A 26,748-nucleotide genomic window follows, 5' to 3' on the forward strand; every position below is an offset into this window, starting at 1 on the left:
AAGACGCATCATAATTTGAGATTTTGTCCCGGACGTCGTTGCAATACCCTTAGCAGCGCTTTTCAACTTTCGACCGGGAACCTAAAAATTCATATAAAATAAATCATGACTTTTTGTGATGCAACAGAATCGTTGCGTATATAATTCAATGATTATATATATTTGTACCTCTTTTTGAGATGCAACCGACTCGATGCGTCTTGAAATCCCTTTACCAACTTTATGTGTGGGTCTTGTAGGAGTCTAACATTACCATGTAATAAGGATTGATTAAATATCACAATTGTAGCTGAATTTAAATGTGAATACTAAATATTCATAATCATTTAGAACATATATACCTCGGCATCAGGGAAAATTAGATCTGGCGGCCAACCAACAAAGGATCCGACTGCATCTCGCATCAACGTTGTCTCTGAAACAACGTCAGGTAATGGTAGAACGGCGTCCGTATCTAATACAAGGTCAACCGAAACTTTCATAAATCCCACCGGGAGGGGATTATGGTGAAGTAATTCACCCGAAGTATTATGCACTTTTCCCTTGCCAACCATGCGATAAGTTGGTGACGATAGATACAGCTGACAAGGTGAAATGCCCTAAACCAATAATAAATGTTATTGTTAACGTGTATATGTGTCAAGTAAAAAAGTGCTATTTTAATTTCATAATAACATATATAATTACCTCGGGAAATTTCGGTTGATAATTGATACTAGCTCGGTCACTAGTATCTTTTGCCTCGGAGGCGCACCTTTCCTCTCTATACCTTGCATTCTCGATTTGCAGTTGGAGTACTTGTGCCCTTAACTCCGCCAAGGTCTCCATCACCTCTTTGTTGGTAGGATTTTTTGTTTTTGGTTTTTTATAAAATGACGACGAAGTCACACCAAAACCCTTACCCCTCACACGACCGGAATACTCAGGAACATTTAGTACTCGACTAAGTACGCTCCTGCAATCCTGGACCTCGGTTGAAGGTACGGTTTGGGATAAAGTCTCCTGAAATATTATTAGAGGAGATTAAAAATGAATTATATGTCTAACAAAATTTTCGATATAATTAAAGAAATAATGTTACATATACTTACACATTCGTCATAAACATTTTGGACCGCTTCAACGACAGCCCCATCCTTCCCAACCCGAGCAGCCTTCCATAATACGTGCTCCGGAAGAGATGTTGCGTCACTTTTCTCCTCGGCTAGCTACACATTAAATTAGATTATAAGATCATCAATTATAACATATTGTGACAATGTATAAACTCATAGCATTTGAATATACTCACTATTCTTTGTTGTAACCGTGCATAACCCGTACGCCCTTTTTTGTACGGATACGCGGGTTTTGATGCCCTTTTCCTATTTTTGTCGCTTACTTCCTGGATAAAAAAGTTTAAGGCATATTAGAACCAAGTAACTTAACAATTGTATAATACCATAATTAATAGACATTACATGGAATTTTTCGTTTCTTCGTTTGGCGACAAAGTTATCCCATTCATCGGCTGAAATAATCTCGGCATACTTCATTGGCCGTTCTCCTTCAACAAATTTTCCTTCCTCATCCTTGAGAAATTTGTTGCACAAAAAGGATCGAAATCCTCGGAGTCTTTTTCCGGCCAATTGAATACAATATTTTTGCCGGCTTTCATCGATGTGAAAGGATCTCTAAAAAACATACACATGGAGTGTGTTATTATAAAGTAATATTATAACAATATATGGTCAACAAATAGTCAACAAAAAAAACATATAACAATATATGGTAAGTACCTGTATCTCCGACCATATTTTTTCTTTGCCAACCTTCAAGTCCGGACTTCTCCAATTATCACATGTAATCGGAATATGTTGTCGAACAAGGAAACCAATGTAACTTGCCAACATTGAACCGTTAGGCTCAATTAGTTGGTCTTCAGCACTCCAATGCACTTCAAATTTTACACCCTTGTCTCTTGCACGAATGATTGACTTCATAACAGTCAATCCTCGTTTGATTTCTTTTTCAACATTGTTACGTGATCCATTCTTGTCATGGGTATCGTCTTGGTTAGCCATTTTATCTGTAATATAGAAATGATTCAATAAGACCCAAGTAAGACAATGATTCAATACGTGAACACATTCATATACCTTCCATTTCTCATGCAAAAGACCTACTGCATGCAAAAGACCAATGCAAACTCACACACACCTACTGCATGCAAGAGACCAATGCAAACTTATGGTGTTTGGAACATGAACAAACTTGCATCCATAATCATCAAACTTCCAAGCACAAGCTCAAACACACTTCAAATGATATCAGTTTTCAATCAGAAATAAAAAACTCAGTTTGCCCTAAACAACATTAATCAACATAATGCACAAAATGTAAAACTAAGTTTAGAAAATGCCCTAATCAAACACATGAAGAAAGTGAACGGTAAAGATGGAGAAGAGAAATACCTTCAAGGTGACGGTAACGATGGAGAAGAAAGTGAACAGTGACGGTGGACGTGAACGTGAACGCAGCAGCAGAAAAAGGTGACGGCGACGACGACGGTGAGGGAGGGAGAACGAACGGAGGACGAGAGTAATCGCAGTAGACGGTGGACGCAGTAGAGAGAAAACCCAATTACGTAAACGAAATAGCTTGTAGAAAGGGAAAATAAAGAGACATGCAGTATATGTTATAATTTTAATGTTTACTAAAGGGGACCTTAGAGGGCGCTTTTGTAAAAAAAGCGCCCTCTAAAGGGGGCCTAAGAGGGCGCTTCTGAAAGCGCTCTCTAAGGCTTTCCAAAAGCGCCTTCTAAACTGGAAATGTACATGGACTTAGAGAGCGCTTTTTTGAAAGCGCCCTCTATTGTTGTCCCTCCATTTCCTCATTATTTTTTTTTTACTTCACTTTAGAGGGCGCTTTTTTACAAAAGCGCCCTCTAAAGGGGGCCTAAGAGGGTGCTTCTAAAAGCGCTCTCTAAGGCTTTCCAAAAGCGCCTTATAAACTGGAAATGTACATGGACATAGAGAGCGCTTTTTCAAAAGCGCCCTCTAAGGTTACCCTTAGAGGGCGCTTTCAATAAAGCGTCCTCTATTGGTGTCCCTCCATTTCCTCATTATTTTTTCGCTTCACTTTAGAGTGCGCTTTGTTACAAAAGTGCCCTCTAAAGTGCGCTGTCTATTCCAATAGTATGCTCCTTATTTTTTCTCTTCACTTTAGAGTGCGCTTTTGTAATAAAGCGCCCTCTAAGGGGCGCTGTCTATTCCAGTTTTTGGCGTAGTGTTAGCTGCATTAGTGCTGGTATGATCGCACCTGATATGCAATGCGCATTAATTGTACATATTTGATTTCTTTCACTTATTAACGGAAAAATAAATATAACTAACGTTGAAATATTTATTTTCTCCTACTTTGTCTGATTCTTTAACTCCGAGTAAAAAAAAGAAACAACTATTAAAAAAATAGCCAAAAGAAAGAAGTGTAACACAAGGACTTCCTAGAGGTCATTCATCCTAGTAGTACTCTCATGCAAACACGCGTAACTGTGAAGTTCTCATGGGATCCAGTGCATTAGGGTTAATATGATCGCACCTGATATCCAATGCACTCTAATTGTATAAATTTGAGTTGATTTCTTTCACTTATTAACAACAAAATTAATATAACTAATGCCCAAATATTTATTTTCTCCTACTTTGCCTGATTCTTTACTCCGATTAAAAAAATGATAACAAGTATTTCAAAAATAGCACAACAAAGTGCAACACAAGGACTTCCATGGAGGACATCCATCAAAGTACTACTCTCGCCCAAGCACGCTTAACTGCGAAGTTCTGATGGGAGCAAGTGCATTAGTGCTTGTATGATCGCACCTGATATACAATGTGCTCTAATTGTATATATTTGATTTCTTTAAATTATTAACGTCAAAATAAATATAACTAACGCCGAAATATTTATTTTCTTGTACTTTTTTTTATTCTTTTACTCTGATTATAAACAAATTAAAACAAGTATTTAAAAAACAACACAAAGAGGTGTAACACAGGGCATTTCCAAGAGGTCACCCATCCTAGTATTACTCTAGTCCAAGCACGCTTCAATGTGAAGTTCTGATGGGATCCGATTAATTAGTACTGGTATGATCACACCTGATATCCAATGCGTTCTAATTCTATATATTTGATTTGATTAATTTCACTTATTGACAACAAAATAGATATAACTAACGCCAAAATATTTATTTTCTCCTACTTTGTCTGAATCTTTACTTCGATTAAAATAAATGATAACAAGTATTTAAAAATAACAAAAAATGGTACAACACAAGGACTTCAAACGATGTCACTTATCCTAGTACTACTCTCGCCTAATCACGCTTAACTGCGGTGTTATTTCGAGATCTGATGCATTAGTGTTGGTATGATCACACCTGATATTGAATTCGCTCTAATTGTATATGTTTGATTTCTTTCACTTATTAACGGCAAAATAAATATAACTAACACCGAAATATTTATTTTCTCATACTTTATCCAATTCTTTTACTCCGATTATAAAAAAAGAAAACAAGTCTTTAAAAAATAGCCAAAAGAAAGAGGTGTAACATAAGGACTTTCCAGGAGGTCACGGATCCTAGTATTACTCTCACCCAAGCACGCTTAACTGCGAAGTTCTGATGGGAGCAAGTGCATTAGTGCTGGTATGATCGCACCTGATATACAATGTGCTATAATTGTATATATTTGATTTCTTTAAATTATTAACATCAAAATAAATATAACTAATGCCGAAATATTATTTCTCATACTTTTTCTGATTCTTTTACTCTGATTATAAACAAATTAAAACAAGTATTTAAAAAAAACCCAAAGAGGTGTAACACAGGGACTTTCCAAGAGGTCACCCATCCTAGTATTACTCTCGTCCAAGCACGCTTCAATGTGAAGTTCTGATGGGATCCGGTTAATTAATACTGGTATGATCACACCTGATATCCAATGCGTTCTAATTGTATATATTTGATTTGATTAATTTCACTTATTAACAACAAAATAGATATAATTAACGCCGAAATATTTATTTTCTCTTACTTTGTCCGATTCTTTACTCCGATTAAAAAAATAATAATAAGTATTTATAAAATAGAAAAAAAGACGTGCAACATAAGGACTTCTCAGGATGTCACCCATTCTAGTATAACTCTTGCCGAATCACGCTTAACTGCAGAGTTATGCTAAGATCCGGTACATTGGTGCTGGTATGATTGCACCTGATGTCCAATGTGCTCTAATTGTATATATTTGAGTTCTTTCACTTATTAACGACAAAATAAATATAACTAACACTGAAATATTTATTTTCTCATACTTTGTCCGATTCTTTTACCCCGATTAAAAAATTGAAAACAAGTATATAAAAATATCACAAAGAGGTGGAACATAAGGACTTCCCAGGAGGTCACCCATCCTAGTACTACTCTCATCCAAGCATGCTTAAATGTGATATTCTTATGGGATCAGGTGCATTAGTGTTGGTATGATCGCACCTGATATGCAATGCCCTCTAATTGTATATATTTGATTTCTTTCACTAATTAAAGGTAAAATAGATATAACTAACACCAAAATATTTTTTCTCCTACTTTGTCTGATTCGTTTACTATGATTAATAAAAGAAAACAAGTATATAAAAAATACCCAAAAGAAAGAGGTTTAACAAAAGGACTTCCCAGAAGTTAACCCATTCTAGTATTACTCTCGCCCAATCACACTTAACTGTAGAGTTATATGGAGATCTGGTGCATTAGTGTTGTTATGATCGCACCTTATATTTAATGCGCTCTAATTGTATATATTTGATTTCTTTCACTTATTAACGGAAAACTAAATATAACTAACACCGAAATATTTATTTTCTCCTACTTTGTCCTATTTTTTACTCTATTAAAAAAAAAGAAAACAAGTATTTAAAGAATAGACAAAAGAAGGAAGTGTAACACAAGGACTTCCTAGGAGGTCACTCATCCTAGTACTACTCTTGTGGTATCCAGTGCATTAGTGTTGATATGATCGCACTTGATATACAATGCGCTCAAATTGTATATATTTGATTTAATTTCTTTCACTTATTAACAACAAAATAAATATAACTGATGCCGAAATATTTATTTTCTCCTACTTTGTCTGATTCTTTACCCCGATTAAAAAATGATAACAAGTATTTCAAAAATAGCAAAAAGGCGTGCAACACACGGACTTATTAGTATGTCACCCATTCTAGTAGTACTCTCGCGCAATCACGTTTAACTATGGAGATATATTGAGATCCGGTGCATTAGTGTTGCTATAATCGCACTCGATACCCAATGCGTTCTAATTGTATATATTTGATTTTGTTCACTTATTAACGGAAAAGTAAATATAACTGACGCTGAAATATTTATTTTCTCATACTTTGTCCGATTCTTTTACTCCGTTTAAAAAAAATAAAATAAGTATTTAAAATATAGAACAAAGAGGTGGAACATAAGGACTTTCCAGGAGGTCACCCATCCTAGTACTACTCTCGTCCAAGCACGCTTAAATGTGATATTCTAATGGGATTAGGTGTATTAGTGTTGATATGATTGCACCTGATATGCAATGCGTTCTAATTGTATATATTTGATTCCTCTCACTTATTAACGGGAAAATAAATATAGCTAATGCCAAAATATTTATTTTCTCTTACTTTATCCGATTATAAAAAAGAAAACAAGTATTTTAAAAATAGTCCAAAGAAAGAGGTGTAACACAAAGACTTCCGAGGAGGTCACCCATCATACTACTACTCGTGCGCAACCACGCTTAACTGCGGTGTTCTGATGGGATCCAATGCATTAACGTTTGTATGATCGCACCTGATATCCAATACCCTCTAATTGTATATATTTGATTTCATTTCTTTTATTTTTAACAGCAAAATAAACATAACTAACTCAGATGTATTTATTTTCTCATACTTTGTCCGATTTCTTACCTCGATTAAAAAAATGATAACAAGTATTTAAAAAATAGCAAAAACTGGTGCAACTCAAGGACTTAGGATATCACCCATGCAAGTACTACTATTGTCCAATCACGTTTAACTGCGAAGTTATGTTGAGATCCGGTGCATTAGATATGGTATGATCGTATCTGATACCGAATGCGTTCTAATTGTATATATTTAATTTATTTCACTTATTAACGGAAAAATAAATATAACGAACGCTGAAATATTTATTTTCTCTTACTTTGTCTTATACTTTTACTCCAATTAAAAAAAAGAAAACATGTATTTACAAAATAGCCAAAAGAAAGAGGTGTCACACAAGGACTTCCTATGAGGTAACCCATTCTAGTACTACTTTCGCGCAAGCACGCTTAACTGCGGAGTTCTGATGGGATACGGTGCATTAGTGCTGATATGATCACACCTCATGTTTAATTTTCTCTAATAGTATATATTTGATTTGATTTCCTTCACTTTTTAACAGCAAAGTAAATATAATTAACGCCGAAATATTTATGTTCTCCTACTTTTTCTGATTCTTTACTTCGATTAGAATAAATGATAACAAGTATTTAAAAAATAAAAAATAAAATGGTACAACACAAGGACTTCCAACTATGTCATTCATCCTAGTACTACTCTCGCCTAATCACGCTTAACTGCGGAGTTATTTCGAGATCTGATGCATTAGTGTTGATATGATCACACCTGATATTAAATTCGCTCTAATTGTATATGTTTGATTTCTTTCACTTATTAATGACAAAATAAATATAACTAACGCCGAAATATTTATTTTCTCATACTTTATCCGATTCTTTTACTCCGATTATAAAAAAAAGAAAATAAGTCTTTAAAAAATAGCCAAAAGAATGAGGTGTAACATAAGGACTATCCAGGAGGTCACACATCCTAGTATTACTCTCGTCCAAGCACTCTTAATTGCGGAGTTTTGATGGGATCCTGTGCATTAGTGCTAGTATCATTATACCTGTATCCAATGCGCTCTAATTGTATATATTTGATTTAATTTCTTTCACTTGTTAACAACAAAATAAATATACCTAACTAAATATTTATTTTCTCCTACTTTGTTTGATTCTTTACTCTGATTTAAAAAAATGAAAACAATTATTTAAAAAATATAGTCAAAAGAAAGAGGTGTAACAAAGGAACTTCTTAGGAGGTCACTCATCCTAATACTATTCTCTCCCAAGCATTCTTAACTGCGGTATGCTGAAGGGATCATGTGCGCTACTGCTATTATGATCACACCTGATATATAATGCGTTCTAATTGTATATATTTGAATTCTTTCACGTATTAACGACAAAATAAATATAACTAAAAATTATATGTTATTAAATTATAACTTAAAAATTAAAAATAACTATTTAATATAGTTGATTAATATTAATTGAGTAATTTATTATTATTGTTATTATTATTGATATTTACCCGTCATATATGATAAGAATATTTTTAAAATTTAAATAGTATATACCGAATTATAATAAAAATGTATGCCGAATTATAATAAAAATGTATTAAAATCAAAAGCAATAAAACTGTTTACAGTAAATAAAAATATAGAATAACATCTTAAAATTATATTCTATTTGATTATTCATTTACTTATTACTAATTTATTTATTATATAAAAATATATCAAATAAAATTTTAAATATATGTTGTGTCATTAGCATTTATTTCAACTTTTGATTTATTATTGATTTTTTATTTCAATGAATTTTTCTTTAAATATTTATGATCATGAAGAAATTAGACTATATTTTTATTTACTGTAAACAGTTTTATTGCTTTTGATTTTAATACATTTTTATTATAATTCGGTATACAGAATGTACGTATTTACTATAATTATTCTGTTGAAAGTATAAAATATGTTAGTGCAAAGATAACAACAGTATAAGATTCAATATGCCAGCGTGTTATTGCAAAATTACATCTATGTAAAATTCAATTAATAATAGATTGACATTGGAATGATCCTATATTATTGTTCATAATAAGTAACCAATTTTAATTTATAGAGTTTGGATCTCAATTAAATCAAATCAAATCAAATAATAAATATACTATTTAAATTTTAAAAATATTCTTATCATATATGGCGGACGGGTAAATATCAATAATAATAATAACAATAATAATAATTAAATGGTAGGTAAATTAACAATAATATTAAATTACTCAATTAATATTAATCAACTATATTAAATAGTTATTTTTAATTTAAAGTTATAATTTAATAATATATAATTATACAATCAAAACGATGTTATATATGTGTAACATCAAAGGTGGGATCCTTTTTAGCATTTTGCCACACACCTCTATCAAATTTATATACTCTTTTTTTTTCCAGGTTATTAGGTTTGTAATTTTATAGTCATCTAAATTTGCAGTTACATTAATTTTTGAATTTTTTTTCAGTGAAAATGAGTAGAAAGGTTGATTCTGTGAAAGACATCAATGACTCAAAAGAAACTTGGCATCTTGCTGTTCGAATAATGGATGTTTGGAGTGTTGTGAATAATAAGGGTATTGAACATTTGGAGATGATTGTTATGGATTCCTTGGTAAATTGCTTTTCTTTTTTTAAGTATAGATTTTTGTATGATAAATATCCCATCATATAATATTGTTTATTTATATTGCAAAATAGGGGTAATTGCATAAATTGCAATTTATGGGAAATCTATGGATCAAAATTTTTGGCTTACTACAATGATCCTAAAAACAATGGAGCTATTGTAATTCTGCTCACTCATGCAATGGTAAAAGATGGTCAAGGTATTACACTATCAGACTTTATAAATACATAGCTGATTTGTATTTTTCATTATACGTTCAATAATTTTTATATTAATTATACAATTTACAGTGTCAAATGCATGGAGTGGTTCCAAATTGTTGATAAATGAAGACATCCCTGAAATTCAAGATTTTATGTCTAAGTATGGATTTTATTTATTTATTTATATTCAGATTATTATACATAATTTTTAATTTCAAAAACAATCTTATTTCTATAGGTTGCCTACTAATGAACAGAAGGAGAAGCCTACTCAATCTGCACAATCTCTTTCTAATTGGTCTGGTGGTTCTCAGTATTCGCCAGTAGAAATGTTTGTTCATAATGCGAAATGTATGTCCTTAAGTCAGTTCTGCAAAATCAAACATGTAAGTTGAATACTATAGAGCCGAATTTATCTTTACTATTACAATTATATTGTTTGCTTTTTGAAATTAATATCATTTTTGATTTGCTTTTAGGAAACTTTATGTGTTACTGTAGCAACCACATTGAAATTTGTTGTCTCAAAGTATGGATGGTTTTATTATGGCTGCACAAGGTGTTCTTCGAAGACACCTAATCCTGAAAAAGCTTATGAATGTTCATATGGGCAAAAAGTCGAACAGCCTATACCAAGGTACATATAATCTAGATGAATTGCAAATAAATTTGGTAATGGATTTGTTATTAATCATATTATTTTCTTCGTTTAAAATACTATAGGTACAAGATTGAGATATATGTTAGCAATGGTGAATCAAAATATCGATTTGTATTCTGGGATTCCGAATGTGCTGCTATACTTGGAATGACTGCTGAATTTATGCATAACTCTATGGTGGAGGTACATTGTTATACATAAGTTAAAATGTTAATAGTTTATCGAGTTGTAAAGTTCAGATTATCACTCATGGTTGATATTTTATTTTTCCATTAGAATGGAGAAGATGATCCAATGGTTTATCCTGATGAGCTTGAAATGTTGTTGAATAAGAAAATGGCTTTTAGAGTTAAGGTGCATCCAACGTTTTCCCAAGCGTCTGTTTGGAAGCTTTGTGATGATGAAACCTTTGTTAAAGAGATTGAAAATGACTACATAGTAGAAGACGTATAATATTCACTTAATTCATGTATTATTTAAATATTTAACAAGTATAATAAATATTCGATGTTTCAATGTGCAGAATCAGTCTAAAACTGAATATGCAAAGTTGGTCCCTAACAAAGAAAATTTGGAAACTTCCGCAGTAAGTATCTTCATTTGTTAACATAATAATTTTCTATGATAAATATTGTATTATTATAATTCATTTTATATCTGACAATTAATTTTTTATATTGCAAGCAAACATTATCTGCATCTGGTGAAAATGATCCAGAATCAATCATTCTAATGACTCCGGCTAAGGATGTTGTAATTGCTGACAAGGGTGAAGAAGTTGATTTTGAAGCGTCTGACGCTACGCAATTATCAGGCACCAAACCATCCAAGAAATTAAAGATAGAACCATCTTCTTAATTAGAATTTTTGGAAATTTGATATTGAAATATATTTTATGAACTTTTTAGCACCAGAATGAGTTTAAGTATGAAGTTGTTAAGAACATGATATGTTTTGGTTGTAGGATGTGTTCTTACTTTTTTGAAGTGTTTATTTTGTGGGATTACAATTGACATTTATATTTCATGTATGGTTTAAAGGATGATAATGAGTATTTAATTCATGTGTGTGAAATTATTCAAAATCCTATGTTGTTATGTTGAACATTGTGTTTTGTGTGTTCTTTCAACTACAAAATTTATATGAGTATCATATCTTCAAATGTTAATAAGTATTTTAGATTGATAACAAAATACGTTGTCATCTTATGAAATATGTGTATACGACTAAATTATAAATAGATTATTGCATGTCATGTTTGGTTTCAGCATGCCTAATGGTGTTAGAAATTAAAAAAACAATTACATAAAAATTTATTATGAAATCCTTCAAAACTAATTATAGAAAACACATAGAAACACATTTTTTTACAATTTTTTTCAAAGTCTAATACATATGCTAAAATTGCAGGTAGTTCAGAAATGTTGGAGCAATGTTTGAATCTTGCATTCAACTGAATTAAGGATTTATAAAAAAAACAAGGTATAATTATCATATACAGTGAATTGTCTTTTGATTGGTAATGGAAAATCTACATTGTTTGTTTGAAATGATTAAGTTAAGCATGCAACTATACTTTTTACCAATCGCACGTCATCATATATAGTATTATAACTCAACATATTTAAATTATTTATTTGCCAAAATATAGTTGGGGGTTGAAATGAATAATTATGTCCACTGCCTCCTTTCTATTGGCTAGGTCAGTGGAGTATTAAAATAATTCAGCCGTAAGATAATTAATGTTATGCATGATTTGTAATAAATCAATAAGAATATCAATTCTTTATACATTTAGTTGTACAAGAAAATAATTGTAAATAATTAAAGTGGGCTAAGAAAATGGGCCCCACTAAATCCCACAATATATTATATAAAATATAATTAAAAAATTGATTCAAATATATCAAAATACATTAAAAGAGAGTTTTTCATTGGGTAAGGTGATGTATGATATGAGTAATTTCCAATGGGTGAATTATTTTATGGATTTGGGATAAAAAGAGAATTTTGAAATCTTGAATTATGGTGTGGATTTGGAATAAGAGGTGGATTTCCAAAATATGGGGTGTTTTGTTGATTTGGGATACAAATAAGACTTCCATCATTTTGCATAAAATTGGAGCATGTGTTATGTTGATTGAGGTTCATTTTCAAATGAAATGTGTACACAAAAAAATTAAAATTAAATAAAATAAATTGGTCAAATTTAGACTAGATGTGAGTGAAAAATGTGATAAAATAAATTACCTATTTATACTACTAAAAAATATTACCGTTATTTTATTGTTGTTGCAATCTTATCATTCTAAAATGAAATCAATATCCTGAAATCAAATTAGTTATTATTGTAGTTTTTTAAGGTTGCGGGCAGGTTTTGAATCATCACTTCCTAAAAGGTTGCGGGCAGGTTTTGTATAAACCCAGTTTTTTAAGGACCAAAGAATTGTACGAAGTTAAATCATTTTTGTTGCTGGACTTATTTCTCACAATTTTAACTAAAATTGTGAACCTTTTGTTTCAATATCTTTTGTTGCATTTAAACATTACTGTATCAATTGCAATTAATTTCAACATTTGGTAGTATTCATTACTATATTTTAAAACAAATGAGGTTCTGGTATTTCTTTTACATGGTTTATGTATTTTGGTTAAATAATCATTTATTATGAAGGTTAATATTTGCGCTTTTATACCTCAAATTAGTAACAGTTGAAAAATTTCATCCATTACTAAATAAATATATTTTTGTTTCTTATGTCCAAAATCTCAATGATAAATGGAATGTTTATTCATAACATTAACAATAGAATGTTTATTATATATCAATATATCAATAAATTGTAAAATATTTTTGTATTATATTTTTTGATTATTTCCTTAATATAGTATACAAAAAAATTAAGCAAATTATATTACTATAAATTAATAATGTTTTACTTTATTATGTCCCAAACTGGAAAAAGTTATGTATGGAAATTTTTTGAACCCATTTATTGATCATTTAACATCCATTACATTAAAAAAAAACTCTTATGCAATAAATTTGTGTACGTTGATCCAACTATATATATATATATATATATATATATATATATATATATATATATATATATATATATATATATATATATATATATATATATATATATATATATATATATATATATATATATATATATATATATATATATATATATATATATATATATATATATATATATATATATATATATATATATATATATAAATATATTTTTTTAAATAAATTATTGCACTTGCGCGACCCGTGCGAACGCACATGTCCTTTACTAGTATGTAACAAAGAACAAAACTTATTTTTTTATGGTTTTTATGATTTTGTATTTAAAGTAATCATATTTAAGGTAAAATTAATGAGGAAATATTTATTTTGATTTTTTAGGATGATATAAATATTTTGTAATACCATCTTATTTAAAATTAATCCCGACAATATTAAGTTGCAATTTTTAGAAATATTTAAGAATCATAATATTTTCTTTTAAGGAATATTAAAAACATTCAAGTTTTTATTTATTACCAAACTAGAAGGATAATATTTTTAATAAGAATCATGTAAAAATAAGTCGTCATTTTGTATATATAAATAACCATTTTGTCTATATGCATTTTAAGAATTTCTGTTTAGAATATTGAGTTGAAGAAAACCATTATGATGAGAGGAATCATTCTCCTAGTGGCTTTGTTTATTCTCTTTAACCAGAGCTATGGTAGATTTAATTTCTTTTCATTGCTCATATTTCCAGAGTTTATATTTAATTATGTTCTTTATTGAATATTGTTAATCGAATTTGATTGTCTATAATTTGATAGGACAAAAGACGTGTCAATTTGGAGTGGAATTGACATATGACTGTAGCAAGGATATTTCAATCTGCCCTACAGAAGTTGCAAAAAAATATGGGATCAAACCTATAAGTTGTGTTTGTCAGTATAATCCAACAATTATTATCAAATATTGCACATGTTCGGCTGCTTGTCCACCACCTGTGAAAGAAAAGAAGATTTTGTCTCTTTAATTTTATCATACACGAATTATCAAGTTTATCATTAAGGATAAATAAATTCAGAATATTGTGAAGTCTTATAATGTATTTCTATATATTTCAATAAAAAAAATTAGTTTTTAATATAATTTGTGTCATTCGAAATTGCCCTTTTGTAATCTGTTTTGTTTTTCAAAATAAACTTTAAAATATTATATTTGTATGTTATTAATACACAGTGCGCAATTAATTAATTTATTGTAAATTAATACAATCTTATGTTATTAAAATAATAAAAATTGGTCGTAGTTTATAATAGGTTTATCACATTAAAGTATAAAACTGGATGAAAGATTGTTTCGGTTAATGTTGAGAATTGTCGACGATTTTATTGAAGAGAGACCTGAAAATTTTCAAAGTAAGCTCCTTTAGTCCATGAAATCTTTGTTTACTTATGATTGAATATAAATGAGATGAAAAATATTGATGAACATGCTTGAATCTTGATGAACTTTGGATAATGATATGATTGTTGATCATAATGTGTTAATTGTTGAAACTTGATTGATGATTTGTTGAAATTGGATCATGGCTTAGTTCCACGAAATTTAGAACTTCAATGTGAAGTTCTGGATGATGATGAATATGAACTTTGGTGATGGCGAGAGAGTGAAGAAAAAAGAGAATTATGAGTAAAGAAGTTGAAAAATAGTTAAAGAAATTAATATAAGTTAAGCCCAAAATTGTGAAAATGACATTGTTGGCTCACAAGTTATTTTGTGACGACAATGATATTTTTGCCTAAGTATTTGTGACTCTTAAGAATTTTGATAAAGTCTTAGAATCTACCTTGTGAGGGAATATGGGTTATATGTAGGAAGCGAAACCTCTTCATACCTTGATATCATACCTCTGAACTCGTGTTGAGAAGTTTGGGTAGATTATTCAGATGGGACAAATTTTGAATCTGTGATGTTGTATTTTGTGGCATCATAACAAAATCAATTTTGGCATGTGTACTCTTAGTTTGTGTTGAACATCCTAAAATCTTGGAATTCCCTATGAGTATGGAATTTTTTTTCTTTTTTGCATGCATCTCATTCATCCATGCATTCATAATTTGTACAGATAACAAAATGCTTCCACCGTTATTTTTCTTTGGCAGAAACGACGACGACTCACCACCGATATTATACCCGAGCTAACAAGATAAGAATCATGGTTGATATCGAGTATGAGAACGTTGTTGTCAAAGAAACATTGGCTCAATTCCAAGGCAAAATGGATCTCTTCCAAGAAAATATGAAAGCCATAATGGAGTACCAAGGAAAAAATGGTTTGAAGTTCGTCCTCCAATTACGCTGATATAGTGATCATCGGAGAAAGAATTGAGAATGGAGTGAACTCGGGGAAGATTGTCGATACTTTTCCTTAGCAAACAATAACCAATAAGCCACAGGGTAGCTTTTCAAAGAAGAAGGAAGGGGGGACAAGTACTATAATGGCAAATGTACACCCTTAATACCAAGCTCTCATGGCTCTTATGTCGTTCTATTCGTACCCATACATTGTTGCTGCTCAATATCAGCAACCACCCTTTCAAGTTCAACAACCTCCTCAGGCTTAGTACCCTTAATATCAACAGCCTGCACAGGCTCAACCTGCTTAAACTCAGCAAACCGCTCAAGGTAATCGAGGTCAAGGAGAGCGGAAGAATCGTTGTGGTAATTTCATATGTAAGGCATCCTCATTATGACAAAATTCATGTACCTTACGCTGCGTTGGTACCTTATTTGGTCCATTTGGGGTCTACTGTACCAAAGGAGATTCCACCGTCTATTCCTCCCTATCATCCAAGGCATAACCATAATGCCTCATGTGCCTACCATGCTAGGCATATTGGACATTCAACTGAGGATTGTTGACCTCTTAAAAACAAGATCTAAGAGCTTATCGATCATAAGATTCTGTATTTTTCAGAGGAGAAACATAATGTAAAGACGAATCCTCTGCCTAATCATAATGGGCCAACGGTCAATGTAGTTATTGAGGAGGAGATTACATAATCAGTCAGAAGGGTTGTTGATGTGAAGACTCCAATGAAAGTAGTTGTCGAAAAGCTTAAGGTGCATGGTTTTTTAGGGTATTCATGACAATTGTGTTGTTTGTGACTCTGATCCTGATGGGTGTGTTATTTTGAGTGTTTGTGTCCAAAAATTTGATGAATCAGGGAATTGTGCAATTTTCTAGGTCAAAGGTGGTTGAAGAAATTTCTGTCATCTAGTCGATAACTATATCTACAGAAAGAAGAAGATTGAAGTTCCTCCCAAGAGGATTCATCCTATCCATATTTGCCTTCATGATCCATTTCCATATCAAGACACCAATGAAGTGCATTGGAGGTATGATACAACAACGTACGTATGTGGAAAGGAAATTCAGTTTTCTGATACTAAGATTGTCAATATAGCTGGTACTGAAGGCTTGACTCGTAGTGGTCATGTATTTGCTCCAAAGTACACTACTAAGGTTTCCTAATAACCTACAATTTCCCCCCTAAAGAGAAGGTTGTTCCTGTTCCTCTTCCACAAACATGGGCATCTATTTCCACTAATTAGGTTGTGAGACTATTCTGGCTACGCCAAAGGTTACTCCTGATAAGGTTGAGGAATTTGAGACTTCAAAATGTAAAGGGTTGATGAATGAAGATGAACAAATTGAAGGTCACAAGAATAATATCACTGCTTAGGAAAGCCAAGAATTCCTCAAATTGATAAAGAAGAGTGACTTCAAGATTGTTGACCAGTTAGGTCAGACTCCCTCCAAGATTTCAATCCTTTCTTTGCTGTTGAATTCTAAGGCTCATCGGAAAGCATTGTTGAAAATCCTAAATACTTCTCATGTGATGCAAGATATCACGGTCGATCAATTTGAAGACGTGGTTGCCAATATCACTACAAGTAGATACTTAGGATTTAATGAAGCTGAATTACCTTTAGAGGGAAATGACCATAATAAAGCTTTAAATATATCGATCATGTGTGTAGACACCTTACTATCTTAAGTCTTAGTTGATATTGGCTTCTCACTTAATGTAATGCCAAAAGCTACATTGAGTCAGTTGCAGGTCAAGGGACCCGAGATGAGGGCTAGTGCGCTGTTTGTTAGGGCATTTGATGGCTCTAGAAGACAAGTCATTGGCGAGGTTGATCTACCTATTTGTGTGGGGACTCATCAATTCACCATCACTTATTAACGAAAAAATAAATATATTTAATTTCATGCTGGTATGATAGCACCTGATATCCAATACGCTCTAATTGTATATATTTGATTTTGTTCACTTATTAACGGCAAAATAAATATAACTAATGCTGAAATATTTATTTTCTCCTACTTTTTATGATTCTTTACTTCGATTAAAAAATGATAACAAGTATTTAGAAAATAGCAAAAAGAGGTGCAACACAAGGACTACCCAGGATGACACCCATCAAAGTACTACTCTTGCTCAAGCACGCTTAACTGCAAAGATCTGATCGAATCAGATGCATTAGTGCTGGTATGAAGCACCTGATATGCAATGCACTCTAATTTGTATATATTTGATTTCTTTCACTTATTAACGTCATAAAAAAATCTAATGCCAAAATATTTATTTTCTCTTACTTTTTCCAATTCTTTTACTCCGAATAAAAAAAATTAAAACAAGTATTACTACTCTCGCCCAATCACGCTTAATTGCAGAGTTCTGATGGGATCAGGTGCATTAGTACTGGTATGATCACACTTGATATCAAATGTGTTCTAATTGTATATATTTGATTTCTTTCACATATTAGCAAAAAAAAATATAACTAACAATGACATGTTTATTTTCTCATACTTTATTTGATTCTTTTACTTCGACTACAAAAAGTATTTAAAATATAGCCTAAAGAAATAGTTTAACATAAAGACTTCCTAAGAGGTCATCCATCCTAGTACTTCGCTTGTCCAAGCACGCTTAACTGCGGAATTCTGATGGGATCTGATGCATTGGTGCTGGTATGATCGCACATGATATCCTATATGCTCTAATTGTATATATTTGATTTGATTTCTTTCACTTATTAACAGCAAATAAATATAACAAATAATGAAATATTTATTTTCTCTTACTTTGTATGATTCTTTCTTCCGATTAAAAACATGATAACATATATTTAAAAAATAGCAAAAACAGGTGCAACACAAGGACTTTCCATGAGGTCACCCATCCTAGTACTGCTCTCGCCGAAGCAGCCTGAACTGCGAAGTTCTGATTGGATGCAGTTCATTAATGCCGGTATTATCGCACCTGATAAATAATGCACTCTAATTGTATATATTTGATTTCTTTCACTTATTAACGACAAAATAAATATAACTAAAACCGAAATATTTATTTTCTCCAACTTTGCCCGATTCATTTACTCCGATTAAAAAACATTTAGGCAAGTATTTAAAAATAGAAAAAAGAGGTGTAACATAAGGACTTCCCAAGAGAACACCCATCAAGGTACTAATCTCGCCCAAGCATGCTTAACTACGAAGTTCTGATGGGATCAGGTGCATTAGTACTTGTATGATCACACCTGATATACAATACGCTCTAATTGTATATACTTGACTAAAAAAATTTAAGCAAGTATTTAAAAAATAAAAAAAAGAGATGCAACACAAGCAATTCCCAAGAGGACACCCATCAAAGTACTAATCTTGCCCAAGCATGCTTAACTGCGTAGTTCTTATGGGATCAGGTGCATTAGTACTGATATGATCACACCTGATATGAAATACTCTCTAATTATATAAATTTGATTTCTTTCACTTATTAGCAAAAAAATAAATATAACTAACGTTGAATTGTTTATTTTCTCCTGCTTTGTCTGATTCTTTTAATTCGACTAAGAGAAGGGAAAATAAGTATTTAAAATATAGCCTAAAGAAATAAGTGTAGCATAAGCACTTCCCAGGAGGTCATCCATCCTAGTACTTCTCTTGCCCAAGCATGCTTAACTGCGAAGTTCTGATGGAATCTGATGCATTGGTGCTGGTATGATTCCACATTATATCCTATACGCTCTAATTGTATATACTTGATTTGATTTCTTTCACTTATTAACAACAAATAAATATAACAAATAATGAAATATTTATTTTCACTTACTTTGTATGATTCTTTATTCTTATTAAAAACATGATAATTAAAGAATAGCAAAAACAGGTGCAACACAAGGACTTTCCATGAGGTCACCCATCCTAGTAATGCTCTCGCCCAAGTAGGCTGAACTGTGGAGTTCTGATGGGATCCAGTTCATTAATGCTGATATTATCGCACCTAATAACCAATGAACTCTAATTGTACATATTTGATTTCTTTCACTTATTAACAGCAAAATAAATATAACTAAAACTGAAATATTTATTTTCTCCAACACAACCCGATTCTTTTACTCTGATTAAAAAACATTTAAGCAAGTATTTAAAAATAACAAAAAGAGGTGCAACACAAGGACTTCCCAAGATGACACCCATCAAAGTACTAATCTCGCCCAAGGATACTTAACTTCAAAGTTCTGATGGGATCAGGTGAATTAGTACTTGTATGATCACACCTGATATACAATACGCTCTAATTGTATATACTTGATTAAAAAAGTTTAAGCAAGTATTTAAAAAATAAAAAAAAGAGATGCAACACAAGCAATTCCCAAGAGGACACCCATCAAAGTACTAATCTTGCCCAAGCATGCTTAACTGCGTAGTTCTGATGGGATGAGGTGCATTAGTACTGATATGATCACACCTGATATGAAATACTCTCTAATTGTATAAATTTGATTTCTTTCACTTATTAGCGAAAAAATAAATTTAACTAACGTTGAATTGTTTATTTTCTCCTACTTTGTCTGCTTCTTTTACTTCGACTAAGAGAAGAGAAAATAAGTATTTAAAATATAGCCTAAAGAAGTAGGTGTAGTATAAGCACTTCCTAGGAGGTCATCAATCCTAGTACTTCTCTTGCTCAATCACGCTTAACTACGGAGTTCTGACGGAATCTGATGCATTGGTGCTAGGATGATCGCACATGATATCCTATACGCTCTAATTGTATATATTTGATTTGATTTCTTTCACTTATTAACAACAAATAAATATAACAAATAATGAAATATTTATTTTCTCTTACTTTGTATGATTCTTAATTTCGATTAAAAACATGATAACAAGAATTTAAAAAATAGCAAAAACAGGTGCAACACAAGGACTTTCCATGAGGTCGCCAATCCTAGTACTGCTCTCGCCCAAGCAGGCTGAACTGCGGAGTTATGATGGGATCCAGTTCATTAATGCTGATATTATCACACCTGATAACCAATGGAATCTAATTGTATATATTTGATTTCTTTCATTTATTAACGGCAAAATAAATATATTAAAACCGAAATATTTACTTTCTCCAACTTTGCCCGATTCTTTTACTCCGATTAAAAAGCATTTAAGCAAGTATTTAAAAATAACAAAAAGAGGTGCAACATAAGGACTTCCCAAGAGGACACCCATCAAAGTACTAATCTCGCCCAAGCATGCTTAACTGCGAAGTTATGATGGGATCAGGTGCATTGGTACTTGTATGATCACACCTGATATACAATACGCTCTAATTGTAGATACTTGATTAAAAAAATTTAAGCAAGTATTTAAAAAATAGCAAAAGAGAGGTGCAACACAAGGACTTCCCAAGAGGACACCCATCAAAGTATTAATCTTGCCCAAACATGCTTAACTACGTAGTTCTGATGGGATCAGGTGCATTAGTACTGATATGATCACACCTGATATGAAATACTCTCTAATTGTAGAAAATTTGATTTCTTCAACTTATTAGCGAAAAAATAAATTTAACTAACGTTGAATTGTTTATTTTCTCCTACTTTGTATAATTCTTTTACTTCGACTAAGAGAAGATAAAATTATTATTTAAAATATAGCCTAAAGAAATAGGTGTAGTATAAGCACTTCCCAGGAGGTCATGCATCTTAGTACTTCTCTTGGACAAGCATGCTTAACTGAGGAGTTCTAATAGAATCTGATGCATTGCTGATGGGATGATCGCACATGATATCCTATACGCTCTAATTGTATATATTTGATTTGATTTCTTTCAATTATTAACAGAAAATAAATATAACAAATAATGAAATATTTATTTTCTCTTACTTTGTATGATTCTTTATTCCGATTAAAAACATGATAACAAGTATTCAAAAAATAGCAAAAAGAGGTGCAACACAAGGACTTTTCATGAGGTCACGCATCCTAGTACTGCTCTCGCCCATGCAGGTTGAACTGCGGAGTTCTGATGGGATCTAGTTCATTAATGTTGGTATTATCACACCTGATAACCAATGCACTCTAATTGTATATATTTGATTTCTTTCACTTATTAACGGCAAAATAAATATAACTAAAACCGAAATATTTATTTTCTTCAACTTTGCCCGATTCTTTTAATCTGATTAAATAACATTTAAGCAAGTATTTAAAAATAGCAAAAAGAGGTGCAACACAAGGACTTCCCAAGAGGACACCCATAAAAGTACTAATCTCGCCCTAGCATGCTTAACTGCGAAGTTATGATGAGATCAGGTGCATTGGTACTTGTATGATCACACCTGATATACAATACGCTCTAATTGTATATACTTGATTAAAAAAATTTAAGCAAGTATTTAAAAAATAGCAAAAGAGAGGTGCAACACAAGGACTTCCCAAGAGGACAGCCATCAAAGTATTAATCTTGCCCAAACATGCTTAACTACGTAGTTCTGATGGGATTAGGTGCATTAGTACTGATATGATCGCACCTGATATGAAATACTCTCTAATTGTGGAAAATTTGATTTCTTTGACTTATTAGCGAAAAAATAAATTTAACTAACGTTGAATTTTTATTTTCTCCTACTTTGACTGATTCTTTTACTTCGACTAAGAGAAGATAAAATAAGTATTTAAAATTAAGCCTAAAGAAATAGGTGTAGTATAAGCACTGTAAGTCTGAAATCAGTCTAAGAGGGGGGGGGGGGGGTGAATTAGAAACCTTGAAATTTTCTTGTTGTAAGGATTATTTTTCTGGTTTATAGTGGTGTTTAGGAAAGTAGTAAAGTGCAGAAAAATAATGACACGGAGATTTATCCTAGTTCCCTTCACAATCCGAAGGTACATCCAGTCCCCTTTCAACAAGAAAGAGATTTTCACTATTTGTTTGGACTTGTGCAATGACCAACAAAGACCACCAAGAACAAACTCTTGGATTTCCAACAAAGTCCACTTATGAGAACAATCCTCTCAAAGGGACTCTCTTGTTTCTAAACAAACAAGGAAACCTTCTTAGTGATAAGAGAACAATCCTCTCTTATGCACCTCTTACTATCAAACAAGTAAGGATAAAACACTCACTATCTTAATTCCACTAATGTTGGAGAAATTAAGATGTGAAGAACAATAAGTGTATAATTTAAATGGAAGCTTGAATAATCTGGAAATATCTGCACATCAATTAAAGGATTGATCTTCTCCTTTTGGAATAATCAATCTCACAATGTTTATAGAAGTGTTCAAATGATGCATATGAATTTTGGACACTTATCTTTGAAAATAGTAAACAAAGCAAGATTGTGAAAATTAATTTTAAGGAGGTGATTTGCAATCTGAATTTTTTTTGTTTAAATATCCGTCTATGAACCTCGTTAAACAAGTGCAAACAACCAATGGATACCATGGTTCATAGAGAAGAAGCATGAATTGAAAATAAGAAAAGTTGCAATTTTTCTACAAAAATTCCCAGTAGTAACCGGTTACCCAAATTGTGTTAACCGGTTACATTAATTGTAACGTTAAGAAAAATTCAAATTTTAAACTGTGTAACTGGTTACCAAGAAAGTGTTAACCGGTTACATATTAACAAAATCTGCCCAGAAATTGAATTTTTTTTCGGGTTAACCGGTTACCCCAAAAGTGTTAACCGGTTACCACTATTAAAAAAAGAAAAATTGAGAACTTTTAAAAAGCTGTAACTATTTTGAAATAAATTCTAAGTGTCCATATCGTATTATGCATGCAACAGTCAATTGGACACTTTATATATAAACATTAACTAAGATTAAATTCCAATACCTTTGTGATCAATTTCTCGAGCGACTTTGAGCTATGTATGATTGAAACTTTGTGTGAATTTTCTCTATTGAAGTTTTGATCCATTCTTTGATGATTGACCCTGTACGTGCATCGTTGTCTTCATCAAAATACTCGAGAAGTCATGTCTTCACATTCTCCCCTTTTTTGATGATGACAACCCGATTCAAAAGGTGATTCTTGAAAGAGTCATCAGACTTGATGTTCTAACACGTTTGCTCCCCCTATGATAATGCTCCCCCTAAATTCTTGATTTATTTGGAGACTTTGAAATTTTGAGTTCCTGCAAGTTTGTTAGATACATACAATATATGCTAGAGAATCTCTTCTCCCCCTTTGTCATTATCGAAAAGGATGGGACAAGACATATTAACAGTTTGGAGATCATGCATATAAAAAGCAGACAAGATATCATATAATTAAGAGCCATAATACTTAAAAGGTATGAATTAAAAAAATTATTTAAAAAAAAAAACAGAACAGCAACGAGATAACCGGTTACATGAAATGTGGTAACCGGTTACGTTAAACAAAAAGTAACACAGAAGACAAAAACACTACTGGTTAACCGGTTAATAGAAATGTGGTAACCGGTTACCTGATAGAAGAAAATGTCCCAGAATTCAAATTCAAATGTCCCTGAAAATTTTGAAAAACACAATTTTTTCTATTCTTTGGTAAGATAATAATGTTTTTGCGTATCTTTTCCCTGGTTCATCATAAGACAGGTTATGACGAGTTTATATGTCACCTTCATCCAATATTCCAAGCTCTCTTCGAATTTTGTAAAACGGTTCCTTTGCGAGAGACTTGGTGAAAATGTCGGCCAGTTGGTTATTAGTATCCACAAATGTAACTTCAACGTCCCCTTTGAGCACGTGGTCACGAAGGAAGTGATGGCAGATGTCAATATGCTTCGTTCTTGAGTACATGACTGGATTTTTCGTAATGTTGATGGCACTTTGTCGCATCCGCGAAAAACAACCGGCGAGCTGAAACAAAAAAACAAACAGAGCCGCCACTGCGCGTTATTTATCCCAAAATAGGGAAAGGAAACACTCAGAGAAACCTGGAAAAAGCATGGTCTCGCGACCAAAGAGAAAGGGTACGGGAGTCGGTTACGCAAGGGGAAGGTATTAGCACCCCTCACGTCCGTCGTACTCGACGGGATCCACGTTCTAAAAGAAAGAAAAGGTTGCTAAACAAACATCACACACACACACACTAAAGACAACGCAGGCGGGGTTAAGAGGAAGAGAGCTCGATAGGACATCGCACCCTATGCCTACGTATCTCGTCTGGAACGAGAATCAGAGCTGCCGTAGTTCGGCTCAAACACGCCAAACAAGACACACACAAACTCAGGCAAACCTGGAACCCGAATGCCAATCGCTGGGCTTACATCGGCTTCCGAACCAAACAAACACAATCAGGATACGGACAGCCAATCGCTGGTCTTACATCCATATCCTGACACACAAGAAGAAACAAGCAAACACACACAAAAAGAAAGAAAAAGTGCCCGGAGAGACCTCGCACGGTCTCCTGCCTACGTACCTCATCTGGTATGAGGATCAGGGCGACGTAGTTCCCCTGAAAGGGAAAGAAATTCTAGCCAGAAACCAAGGGGAGACACACTACCAGGGAGCTGTACTCGAGCCTAGTGTTATCATGCATCATTGCCCTATGTTGTGGTTTCTACCTACTTGCGCAACAGCAAGCTAATCCTATCCAGGAAAATAAGCATGCAAGCATCCACAGATCAAAACAAACATTTCAAGCAAATATTCACATAGCACACACTATATCCAGTCAAGTGGGCTCAAACAATGGGTTTGACTGCCGAGGCAAGTCATCTGTACAGGGGTAGTATTCGCTCTTAACCTTGCCATTGAGGGGCTAAGGTGAAGCAGATGAAAGGTGAGTGAAGATTAGACTTCACAGCTCTTATCCCTGATCAGGGAGAGCTTCAGACAAAGGAGCGTGGGTCCAGAATGGAGGGACCCTTCTACGCTCAAAGACTCTGACACAACTGTACAAAGTACAAGATCTTGGGTTTGTGTCCCAATGCATCAACACAGTAGTGTGAGCAGGGGGACGACTCAACAGAATAGCGGGGGATAGATTGCATATCCCTTGGGTTCCGCCAATTGCCTCATAGAGGTCTTCACCTGCTTGGCACAAAAGTAAACAATCACAGACATCGCCTCTTAAGGAGGACTTCAGACAGTTGCCTGGCCAAGTAACAGGCCAGGTCTTCCAGACTACATGGAGACAAGAGAGTCTACCTCAACTGGTTTAAAAACCAAGCAGCTGCAAGCAAGTTCTTAAAGAACTGTAAGCGACTAAATGTACCTGAAATCAATCAAGCATCATCAGTACTCAGACAAACCAATAATAAACAGCAAAAGTCAATCTATACAGACAACACAAGTTAATGCACATAAGTGCAAGCCATGAGCTCAAGCTCAAGCATCAAACCCTACAACACAAAATCAATGTTAGTTTACAACATCAAACAAAACTCAATTTAATCAACTTGCACTTTTTCCCTTAAGCCTTTTGCATTTCAACCTGAAAATCCACACCAAATGTGAGAAACTAGACCACTAGGCCAAGCCTAGGGTCCAAAGGGGATAAAAAATTCTAAACAGCAAGTGAAATTCAACCAAAATCACATTCAAACAAATTAGAAGCAAATGCAATTGGTCCCATGCTCATACCATTCACCATTATCATTTCATGCACAATTTAACATCAATCATGTAATTTGCAACTTCAAATGACCAAACAGAACTATCTCAATCAAATCCATATCAAAACAATTAAATTAATTCCACAAAAATTCACACCTAAACAGGACACATTCAATGTATAGCATGTTAATTTTCAGCTCAATTGGACAAAAGAAAGTAGGTCAATGAAAATCAAGAAGTCCAGACACAATTATACAATCCAATTCAAGGTATCAACACAAGCATCATCTTCCAAAAATC

The 26,748-nt window shown here is 32.6% G+C and overlaps 21 pseudogenes; all 21 read right to left on the reverse strand.

Annotated features, from left to right (window-relative positions):
- Window positions 1-3,743: 3,743 nt before the first annotated feature.
- Window positions 3,744-3,862, reverse strand: LOC127132793 (uncharacterized; annotated as a pseudogene).
- Window positions 3,863-4,022: 160 nt separating this feature from the next.
- LOC127132794 (uncharacterized) lies at window positions 4,023-4,141 on the reverse strand (annotated as a pseudogene).
- Window positions 4,142-4,585: 444 nt separating this feature from the next.
- Window positions 4,586-4,704, reverse strand: LOC127132829 (uncharacterized; annotated as a pseudogene).
- Window positions 4,705-4,861: 157 nt separating this feature from the next.
- On the reverse strand, window positions 4,862-4,980 carry LOC127132776 (uncharacterized; annotated as a pseudogene).
- Window positions 4,981-5,419: 439 nt separating this feature from the next.
- LOC127132840 (uncharacterized) lies at window positions 5,420-5,538 on the reverse strand (annotated as a pseudogene).
- Window positions 5,539-6,772: 1,234 nt separating this feature from the next.
- On the reverse strand, window positions 6,773-6,891 carry LOC127132843 (uncharacterized; annotated as a pseudogene).
- A 439-nt stretch (window positions 6,892-7,330) lies between these two features.
- On the reverse strand, window positions 7,331-7,449 carry LOC127132774 (uncharacterized; annotated as a pseudogene).
- An 11,026-nt stretch (window positions 7,450-18,475) lies between these two features.
- Window positions 18,476-18,594, reverse strand: LOC127132845 (uncharacterized; annotated as a pseudogene).
- A 161-nt stretch (window positions 18,595-18,755) lies between these two features.
- On the reverse strand, window positions 18,756-18,874 carry LOC127132842 (uncharacterized; annotated as a pseudogene).
- Window positions 18,875-19,032: 158 nt separating this feature from the next.
- LOC127132798 (uncharacterized) lies at window positions 19,033-19,151 on the reverse strand (annotated as a pseudogene).
- Window positions 19,152-19,223: 72 nt separating this feature from the next.
- Window positions 19,224-19,342, reverse strand: LOC127132782 (uncharacterized; annotated as a pseudogene).
- Window positions 19,343-19,505: 163 nt separating this feature from the next.
- On the reverse strand, window positions 19,506-19,624 carry LOC127132816 (uncharacterized; annotated as a pseudogene).
- Window positions 19,625-19,778: 154 nt separating this feature from the next.
- LOC127132807 (uncharacterized) lies at window positions 19,779-19,897 on the reverse strand (annotated as a pseudogene).
- Window positions 19,898-20,055: 158 nt separating this feature from the next.
- Window positions 20,056-20,174, reverse strand: LOC127132805 (uncharacterized; annotated as a pseudogene).
- A 72-nt stretch (window positions 20,175-20,246) lies between these two features.
- On the reverse strand, window positions 20,247-20,365 carry LOC127132781 (uncharacterized; annotated as a pseudogene).
- Window positions 20,366-20,808: 443 nt separating this feature from the next.
- On the reverse strand, window positions 20,809-20,927 carry LOC127132841 (uncharacterized; annotated as a pseudogene).
- A 157-nt stretch (window positions 20,928-21,084) lies between these two features.
- On the reverse strand, window positions 21,085-21,203 carry LOC127132818 (uncharacterized; annotated as a pseudogene).
- Window positions 21,204-21,276: 73 nt separating this feature from the next.
- Window positions 21,277-21,395, reverse strand: LOC127132785 (uncharacterized; annotated as a pseudogene).
- A 444-nt stretch (window positions 21,396-21,839) lies between these two features.
- On the reverse strand, window positions 21,840-21,958 carry LOC127132838 (uncharacterized; annotated as a pseudogene).
- Window positions 21,959-22,116: 158 nt separating this feature from the next.
- On the reverse strand, window positions 22,117-22,235 carry LOC127132817 (uncharacterized; annotated as a pseudogene).
- Window positions 22,236-22,308: 73 nt separating this feature from the next.
- On the reverse strand, window positions 22,309-22,427 carry LOC127132797 (uncharacterized; annotated as a pseudogene).
- Window positions 22,428-26,748: the final 4,321 nt, after the last annotated feature.

Source organism: Lathyrus oleraceus, chromosome 3 (genome assembly GCF_024323335.1).
Source record: "Lathyrus oleraceus cultivar Zhongwan6 chromosome 3, CAAS_Psat_ZW6_1.0, whole genome shotgun sequence".
Classification (NCBI taxonomy): domain Eukaryota; kingdom Viridiplantae; phylum Streptophyta; class Magnoliopsida; order Fabales; family Fabaceae; genus Lathyrus; species Lathyrus oleraceus.